This window comes from Eublepharis macularius, chromosome 1 (assembly GCF_028583425.1).
Source record: "Eublepharis macularius isolate TG4126 chromosome 1, MPM_Emac_v1.0, whole genome shotgun sequence".
NCBI lineage: Eukaryota > Metazoa > Chordata > Lepidosauria > Squamata > Eublepharidae > Eublepharis > Eublepharis macularius.
In genome coordinates this window covers 205607267-205618072 of record NC_072790.1, presented here as the reverse complement: position 1 = coordinate 205618072, position 10806 = coordinate 205607267, and positions in this window count along the sequence as shown.

Genomic DNA, 10806 nt, shown 5'->3' with positions numbered 1-10806 from the left:
TCCTCTAAGGAGTTCAGAGCAACTTATATACCATCCCTAGGTGGTCTCTTTTCTAAGTAACATACAGGGAAGTGGAACTGCATCATAGGCCTTCAGCAAATTCTACCGTCACTATCTGTGGTTATGTCAGGATGTCCGTTATTTCCATAATTATCTGCTGCAAATGTTACTCAGAGAATCCATTTGGGCTTGTATGCAGACTTGCACAAATTCTCTTCTGCATGAAAACATGGTGATACTAAGGAAGCACTCCAGCATCCACATGGTTACACTGCGAAGTTAGAAAACACTCTTTTCTTCTAAGTGTCCTAAGCAGAAGCAGCTGTAATGGGCAGGCCTATTCCGAAAGCAGGAAAATGGCTTTGTCTTTATCTGCCAACTGCTCTTCACTAATTAAAGGTTTGTAGTGGTTCAAAAAGAGCCTTCAAGAGCAGCTGCCATCATCTGCAATGAGGCACATATGGCTCCATTTAGAAGAACCATGAATTTTCAGGTTCCAGTATTTGCATGTCCGAGAAAGAGTGAGCAATGCTTGGAGAGTTTTCTACTTATAGGGTTTTGTCACCGACAATCTAACACACTTGTGGCTGCTGTTCTAGAGCTTGGGCCTATTTTTTGGAATATCTCCTGTGTAAAATATAAGCGCTCTGGAATAGAAGGTAGTCAAAGAAAATATGACCAATTTGGTAGGAACATAGATTGGTCAGTGGCTAATTAAACTTTGTTTTCTTTTATTAAAATATAGGCCACCTTCCTCCACATAGCAGACCCAGTCTTTTCAGGAACAGAGGATTAGAAGACACTTAAGAGGTTCCATTATTGAAGTCAATGCACCTGAGTAAAGTTTGTGTGGATACCTGTTTTAAACAAAATTCATTCTTAATCTACAGTCTCCAGACGGCCATGTGCCCTTTTGCAAAGAACCTCAATTTCCCATACTTATATGAATCACCAATCTTTCTGCCTCAATGAAATCCCAGCTCTTGTGCAGTTCCCATATCCATCCACTGTTGCTTCTACTATAACCAGGCATGGGCAGTCTCAACTCCTCCCCTCTCGGACCGCTCATACCAAACCCGACGTCCTCCTTCCAATCTCCTTGCGATTTCCACGATCCTTTATCTTCTGATCATCATCACCACCCACATAATATTTTTTCTAACTACTGGTGCCTCCTTTCTCTTTCTACACTTTCTCAGTAGGTCTGATGGATAATTAATCTGTAGTTCCATTTTGTGCAAGAAGACTGAGGTGGACTGGGATGGAGAGAAAGATTCCCAGTCTTAAACGCTGTTGTTAAGACATCCAGGAAGTTGGAGATGAGATGAGAGAGAGGGCAGTCAACGTAATCACATTTTTGAATGTTCTCATAACATATTCAGAAGGATTTTATCATCTATGTGTTGTAGAAAAACATAAGTGAAATAGAATTAAGTAAAAATAGGGGGTAAGGGTTGGAAAGCTGTTGGAAGTCAATAGGGAGGGGGGAGGAAAAGGGTGGGGAACAGAATTAATTAGATATGAAGGGGATGTATGTATTAAATTTGGAGATTTAAACTCACCAATAATTTTTTTTTTAAAAAAAATAACATATCCAGAAGGATTTCTAGGGACGTTAGCGTGCAAGAACTTGTCAGGCTTTTCAGATCTACAGCAGATATTCTTCTCCAGGTGCCCCTACCACTGGAGATCAAGTGGGCAGTGAGCAGAGAGAGAGAGCCTTTTCAACAATGATGCCCCATCTATAAAGTCTTGATAGATTTGTGAGGGGCCTCTGTTTAGTTGTCAAGTTAAAACCTTCCTATTTTCCAAGGCTTTTACTAGTTGACGTATGTTATTTTATGGATGTTTTGGGGAGTTGGTCTCCTTAGCTTTTTGGATAGTTGCATTTCTGAATGCTTTTATAGTTTGATCTTTTTTAAAAAACGGTTTATTGCATGCTGCTTTGTACACTTTTAAATGAAAAAGCAGGTTAGACTTTTTCTAAATGAATAAATAAAACCATTACGTTTTTGGGGATCACTTTTCTAACAGGAAAAATCCGTTAATTCTCTACCAAGTAAGTTTTAAATAATGGCACATGGTTGCTGGTATTCCTACTTGTGTTTTCATTTTTTCAGCTGTAGTGGAGGAGAATCAGTGTTTGACAGGCATGGACAGGAGAGGAGTAGGGGAATACAAATTATTGCTGTCAGAATTGCTGCTTACCAGGAACTATTTTCACTCTGATAACACCAAAATTCAGTCAGCAAAAGCTGTCAATTCTACTTTAACATTCTAAATAAAAATATACTTTGTAGAAAACATCACAGACACCAAATGTGTCTTCTGTGAAGCTTAGGCCCAAAGAAGCTACACATAGGTTGAATTTGATGTTATCCATAGTGGCATGTACAGATCCATATAAAATACAATGCAGCTAACAAGCTGTGGCTGAGAGGAGTGGTTTACCCAAAGCTACCTGCTGAGTTCATGGCAGCAGCGGGATTCAAACCACCAAACCACTGATTTGCTGCCCGACCACTTAACCACTATGCTACCCATTTCAAAGATTATTTGTTTTACTGTGACTTGTGCAAAAGAACTTTCCCCAAATGATGCCCATCTATTATCTCCCAAGAATTTATTTGCTACCACTGTTAAGAGTGTGATGATGAAAATAATTATAATAATGATGAAGAGAGTGATAATGAGCTCATATAAATCATCATCCCCAGATAATGCAATTTTAAGAGCCCTTTTAAATGCGACATGTTACAGTTCTGTAAACACCTCCATCAACATCTAGAAAGGAGCTGATTAAAATCTATATTTTCTATTTGTGCTTAATGAATTACAGTGCAGTCCTAAATGGTTACACCCTTCTAAGCCCACTGACTTCAACAGATTTAGAAGGGTATAACTCTGTTTTTACCCTTCTGCACTGTTAGTCAAGCACAACAAAGAATTATGGACAGTAAAATCCATATCCCATTGAAGCCAGCAGGCACAATCCACCACCTGTGTAACCCCCACAGAATAGAAAAGGCTTTGCACAAACATGGACTCTGGTATTGTTTCTTGACATGGCTCTGCTTGACATTAGAAAATCCTGATTTTAGGATGAAATTTACAAATTATGGGAGTTGAAATTCAGTTTATTTTAGCTTCCACCCTCATCATTGTTTTAAATTTGAGAAAAGCATTAAATAAGATTTTGGGTAGATTTAATTGGATTTTAATGTGTTTGTTTTGTTTGATACCCCACATGAAAATGTGGAAAGGCAATTCAGAAACTTTAAAAATAATATTTATTTACTTAAAGTATGTAGACGCCTGCTTTTCTTCGGAGTAAGTCAGGAACCAAAATAATGAATGTACATTGAGGATCCCAAGCTGCTGATCGGTACCTTAAAGGATGCTCCGATGCTCTTGGCAGGCTTACAGTTCAGTTTTCCATCAAGCATTGTTAAAAATAGCACCAAAAATATCTCAAGTGTTGCTTGAGACTTAGCAGCAGTTTAGAATGGGAGAGAAAAGATACACCAAGCCCTCTCATTGGTTAAAGTAAATAGTGCTGGTCCAATCTTCTTGTCCATTTAAGCTGCTAAAATTAGTTTGTGTTCCAATTAAAGTAAGGCAAGCAATCGCTCTGTATCAGAGTGGGTAACTGTTGGCTTGGGAGTCACAGGATTTTTTCTCTCTGGATTTTTTCATTCTGGCTTTTACTGCTTTACAATTTGTCAGGAGCACTTTGCAGGGCTATAGCATTGGCTAGCAAGCCAATGTTCCTGAAAAAATTACAATTCTGATGTCAAGTTACACGGTTTTTGAAACTATTGTATTCCTATCTATTTTTTTCCAATAGAGTAAAAAAATGACATGCCCTGATAGCCTAGGCAAGCCCAATCTTGTCAGATCTTGGAAGTTAAGCTGGGTAGGTTAGTGATTGGATGGGAGACCTTCAGGGAAGACCAGGGTCACTATGCAGAGGCAGGCAATGGCAAACCACCTCTGTTAGTCTCTTGCCTTGAAAACCTAAGCAGGGGTCGCCATAAGTCAGCTACGACTTCACGGGGTACTTTCTACCACCACCCAAAAATGACACATACTCTGGCAGCAATGACAAGGAAGGGCCTCTCTCAAATGAGCGTTCAGCCTCTGAATCTCTTGACTGTCTTACAAAGACCCTGCTTTTTCTGAGGGAGGTCCTGAAACATCTTTTCCTGGCTCTGTCCCTCTTTCCATCCACACCACCTTACTACCATTCCTTTCCCACATCCCAAAGCAGTGAGAAGTTCCAGGGGCATTGCCACAGCTACAGGATTTGGTTCTTTAAAATACAAAATATGCAAGAAGAGCTTATTGAAAGCCCCACAGAGCAAATCTTCATACCTTGTTTCACTCCAAATAAGCAATTTCTTTTGGGTGTGCATGTGAAACCCCTCCACATCCAAATGCTTCCCATTGACTTTAATGAGAAAGTTTGTTTCTTTGTATATTCACAGGACTAGGAAATTAGGTTTATGACTTCAGAGTCCAATCCAGAGGAAGGAAGTCATCTTTAAATTTTGTTGAAACCAATGGGGCCACAACTCACTTGTCTTAATGATTTCATGGGACCTAAGCCCAACGGCCTCCGAACTAGTGAAGACAGTAATATGTTAATCTTGGTTTAGGGGAGGCTCACTATGAACAAATCTGAAAACTTCATTTCTTGTGTTGTATAGACTAATTATTTAGGTATGAAGGATCTTGCTTAGCTGCTGTCATTCAGATTAATAGTCTTTCCTACCCCTACAGTTAATATAAGCTTTAATTTCCTTTGATATTTTGCCATGTATTAAGGCCAACATTGAGGATCTCAAATCTCTGACTTTCTCTTTCCAGCAGGATTTGCATTCAAATAGGCATATTGTTTTATAAATATCATAGTATGAACCCTAATCCCTTTCTTAAAGGATATTATCTTGCCCTTGTTCTTAAAAGAGCATGTAAGGGAATCAAGTAAATTATTGTTAGGCACAGAATATGTTTCTTAGCGGATACATTTATCTCTATTTTTACCAGTCAGGATTTTGTACAGATGTAGAATATTGAACTGAATTATCTTTTTAATTACAAAAGGCAAAGCTGAGGAATAGCAACATTAGTGCTGTTAGACTTTCTAATGAAAACATGTGGGTCAACCCAAATGTAAGCATTATTCTGTCAGTACTGCGAGCTTTCATGGGTACCAACAATACAATTGATCCCATTCTGAGCCTATACACATGGACCTCCATTAGGGACATTTCCAAGAATGAGGACTTAAGCAACACTTTGGATCTTTTGTAACTTATCCAGATGGATGTGTATCACAAATTAAATTTCAGTGACCCAGGACTTAGTCCATTTTTAAAATTCTTAGCATGAAGAGCATCTTCTGAGTTTCTGCATCAGGAAATAGAGAGGGATTATTTATATGACTTATACTTTGCCTTTCTCCAGAATGTCTCCAGAACATCATTTCTCCAGAACATCATTTTCCTGTCCTCCATTTATCCTCACAATAACTCTGTGAGGTAGGTTATTTATTTAATTCATTTATACCCAACTTTTCCCCCCACTGGGGACCCAAAGCAGCTTATATCATTCTCCTCATCTCCATATTATCCTCACAACAACCCTGAGAGGTAGGTTAAGCTGAGAGTATATAACTGGCCCAAGGTCACCCAATGAGCTTCCATTAGGCTGTGAACCTGGGTCTCCCAGATCCTAGTCTGATGTCAGGTGTAAGGATGCACAGAAATGCTTTGATGGCACAATTTGTGTAATTATGTGGTGATTTCTAGTCAGTGTGTTGAAAAATGGGTACACTTTACAAGGGCTATGATCTATGTCATTTCAGAAATAGACTAGAATTTTTTTCTTTCATGACTTATGAGATGGTATTTATGTCATGGGACTCTGTGTGTATGTGAGAGAGAGAGAGAAAGGGAGAGAGCAGGCCTGTGTTACACATTTGTACTAGACTCAGAGAAATAGTACCAGAACTTAGGTAGCATGTGGCACTCACAGATGCCAAATGTAGCAATTATGTGCCCCAGAAATTAGGAAGGATGAGGTCAGAGAGGCGCTATAGCACAGTGGTGGAGTGCGCATGTAGAAACATGAGATGCTGGAAGATTGGTAAATGGAGAAATCTCTTGAGAATATGTATTTGTAAATAACAGTTGTCAAGTCTTTCACATTTGGATCAGTGCTGCAGTGGTGGGGGAAGGAGATTTAACCACGTGCCCTTTTCCCCAGCCTCCAATGCCACCCTGGGGCTGTCCTATTAATGCAAACATTCAGGAAGCAAACTGGCAGTCTGTGTGTTTTTCTCTAATGGGCAAATAGCCAGCACCTAGAGATCATTTGAGGTTATCTCCCACCCGACAACCTGAAATGAAAGATTCTTTAGTCTTTTTTTTTACCATGACTGAGAGATCTATTTGAGGACCTCTCAGTGTTTTATCTACTTAGTCCTTAATCCCTGATTTTTCCTGTGAACACTATCCAATACTGTGGGGTTGAGAAAGGATGGACTTTACCCATCATGAGTTTACAGGGTACCATTGTAGGCAGGTAGGTAGGTAGGGTGGCAAAAGCCACTACTTTGTCATAATGCACAAAAATCTTAATTTTACTGCAGCTGTAAAGTCATAGGAACATGTTTTTCTTGGAACAAATTAGTCCTTGTAGGGAGTTTTCCTCTCTCAGATGTCTAGAGACAAATGCCCAAGTGCCTATCATGAGGACTGATGCTTCTGGAAAACTGTGCCATTTGCCTCTTTATTTAGGCACGTTTATGGTCTTCATCAGTGCACACATTGCTGCCTTGATATTTAAAAATAGAAATTAACAATAACATGCAGGCATTTTCTTGCTCTCTCATTTTCTTCCAGCCTCAACTGTAACTGAAATAGCCTGATAAGTTTACAGAAAGCATCCACAGCCAAGACACTTTAAAGAAGGGCACTTAGTGAAATAGCTCAAAAGATGAGAGCACTCTACAGAACGGAAGAAGAGTCCGTTGAACAAAAGCCTTGTAGCTGCGTACAACGTAAAGACAAACGAAATACGGGACTAGGTGAACTTGTCATCTAAGTATACAGTACACCCCTATATAAACAGGGTTTTATTTTATCATTTTATTAGAAACAGTACAAAATATATAAAGAGAGGCTTCAGTCCAGCTGTTGTCATAGGCTCCTGGGCACAGTTAACATCTGGTAGGCACAGATGTTGGCGTGTATCCCCATCTAATGAAAAGGATGTGCTGTGCCAGTTCAATAGGGCTCAGATGTAAATTACACTGACCATGGGGATGTGTGTTTGCGCTGGCAAAGCATGCAACAAGCAGTTTGCATATGTGTATCTCTCTTGCTGGACTAGATGAAAAGACGATACATTAATGGTGCATGACAATGCATGAACAAATCATAAACCCTTATTCCCCAGACAATTCAGATTGTGCAAAGATGGGCCAATCTGAGGTCGTTTTCTTGCCTTCTGTGTTTTGAGTGGGACAGATTGTTTTGTATTCTTGCTGTACAAAACATCTTGTGCTATCGAATTTATCATCCACTCCAATAAGAATTTGGATTGCTGGGAAAGGGGAAATAGAAAATTAGAATTTTTGAGCCAGTGTTGTGTAATGGTTAGAGTGTCAGGATGTGGATTGCCTGGGTGAAGAACATATTCTGTTTTGGTGCTGAATGCCTTTGGATCCATGGTCTCAGTTTCGGTTTTTTTCCAAACCCAAACTATTCCTCGTTCCCACAGATAACTTTTCTGGGTGGGAAGCTTCAGCTCCTCCTATTCCCATCTTAAAAGCAACTTCATACTCCAGGGAGCAGCTCCTTAAACATGAGTTTACCTGAAGTGGAGCTGTGTTAACCTAACATTTGGGGAAAACATACTGGGAAGGTGTGGCTGGCTATGTCCTCCTCTCACACTTCACCCCTGCCTGCTTAGCACCATCTCCTCCTATCTCTACAGACAAAGATATGAAGTCAAAGTATACAATAAATAAGAGTTCTAATGAAAGAGGTACAGAAAAAACGTGTTTCTCCCTTCACTAAGTCCCTTAATGAAATTTAGAAGTTGGGATTCCTTCCATGGTGGATTATCAGGACTGACATACAGGCCTGAGCCACTGTCTTTCTGAAAATGAAGCACCATTTCTAGTTTTGTTAATAACATTCTGAGAAGTTACAGAGCCCTAATTTGAGAGGAAATTTTGAAAGCCTGTAAACTTATGGTGCTTGTAGCTGCCCATTTTTATTCTCTTTTATATATCTGAAACCCTTTTAAATAACAGAGAACTGTCAAATCCCTTCTGATTCCCTCAAGGCTTTCAGAGTAAAAACAGTTGTGGCAGCTTCTTTTCCTTTTCTCCTTTGGAGAATGCTGCGCATGGAGACAATGAGATGTACTAGCTGTGGATCACTTAGCACACTTTCACAGACCACAGCTTGAGAATCAGTGGTCTAGGTGTCACCGTTAGTATAGTTTTATAATTTAAAAAAGGCTCCAAAATAGCAGTTGCAAAATTCTTATGTGAGTAAGAAATTATGTGTAGAGGTAAAAAAAAGGTAAAGGTGCAAGCACTGAGTCATTACTGACCCATGGGGGGATGTCGCATCACGATGTTTTCTTGGCAGACTTTTTACAGGATGGTTTGCCATTGCCTTCCCCAGTCATCTACACTTTACCCCCAGGAACTTGGGTACTCATTTTACCGACCTCAGAAGGATGGAAGGCTGAGTCAACCTTGAGCCAGCTACCTGAACCCGGCTTCCGCCAGGATCGAACTCAGGTCGTGAGCAGAACTTGGGCTGCAGTACTGCAGCTTACCACTCTGCACCACGGGGCTCCATATGTTTAGAGGACTGACAGAGAATTTTATCTGACTTGTCATATTGTGTGACATATTGACATATCGTGTGACATATCGTGTGAAGACATATTGTGTGACTCGTGTGACATATTGGCACACGAGTTTAATATATATTCATTTAATATAATACTCAATTTACCTGTCACAGCTTCCCTCCAATGCATTCTGGGTATTGTAACGTGAAGGTACTGAGAATTCTCTTAGAGCTTTTTAGCCCACATTCATGGGAGGGGTCATGGAAGGTTACGTGGAAGGTTACAAATTCAACCAATTACAAAAATCAAGCTATAGGTGATGTGAAAGGTCATAAGAACATAAGAACATAAGCAAAGCCATGTTGGATCAGGCCAGTGGCCCATCCAGTCCAACATTCTGTCACACACAGTGGCTAGAAATCCAGTGCCATCTAAAGGACTGTCAGTGAGGCCAGGACACCAGAAGCCCTCCCACTGCCTTCCTTCCAGCACCAAGACAACAGAGCACCACCTCCCCACAAAGAGAATACCATCTATCTCCTGTGGCTAATAGCCACTGATGGACCTCTGCTCCATATATTTGTCCAGTCCCCTCTTGAAGCTGGCAATGCTTGTAGCTGCCACCACCTCCTGTGGCAACGAATTCCATGTGGCAACGAATTCCAATTCTTAGGTCTTTGCCTAAGAATTGCTGCCAGTCAGAAGAGATGATACTAAGCCTGATAAACAGATGGTCTGACTCAATTTAAGGCAGCTTCAGGTGTTTAGCTTAGAGTTCTCAGGCTTATAGTTTTTGCTGCAGACCATGTCCTATCTGTTTGGGACAATGAGGGGGGCAGATTTTAAAAAATGGCAGCTAGTATATGCCTGATTTTTGGTCATTATATTTAATGGACCTCAAAATGTTAAAAGGTACTATTTATTAATAACATCAAAGAGTACCAAACTGTTCAACTGAGGGGAAAAAATCATGCATAAAATAAATCAACTGTGGCCGTAGCATCCACTTGCTCTCAGTCCTTTCAAGGAAGGAGAATGTTTTGAGGAAAAACTAGCAAATAGAAAAAAAAACTGCAGAGACTCCAATGCTAGTGAAATAACCACAATACCTTGGCCTTCATTCAGATTTAATACACTAGATAAAATAAGGCATTTCATTTTAGGTATCTCATTTATTTTGATAGAGAGCTAGCGCTAAATCAGGGCTGGGTAAGGGGAAAATCCTGTGAAGAGAATCCTATTTGCTGTGCGTCATAAATACGCAATTTAGAGGTTTGCAACAGCTTAGCAAATAGTAATTCCCTCTAGGATGATCTTCAAGCAGAACAATGCTTTGCAACTCGTTTAGCTGAGAGGGTAGCAGAGTCCCATCTGATTTATTAATGGCTTCGACTTAAGAACAATTTATTCCAAAAGGGAGAATAACAATGCTATTAAAATAGCATCGTGTTTTGAAATGTATAATTATCAGTTAATTATTCCGCACTGCTTTCTGTGTTCATGAAGTGGAAAAAACAGCTCTAACAAGCAAACAAACAAAAAGGGAATCACTGTTTGGCTTCTTATAGGGCCTCAGTAAGTCTAAGAAGGGTCTTTGGATCATTTTAGAGAAGCAGGTAGACAAACAGAACTGGTTTGGAAGTATCCTTGCCACGTTCCATACAAATCCATCATTTTCACTTCAGGGCTGAGGTCTGAAAAACTTAGTTCTTCCATTTTCTAGAAAAGCAAAGTGTGGATATTGCTGACTGGCATATGCCCATGACCACCAATAACCCCCCTTCAATTCTTGAAGTAGTTTAGCAAATATTTCCATTTTTTAAAAGCAAGGTGAAGAATGAATGATCACGCACTTAGACATTGTTTTTTAAAATGCCTGCTTGTAGCCTAAGGTGAAGTGTTTGGCATAGGGCTTTAGCTTGCTGG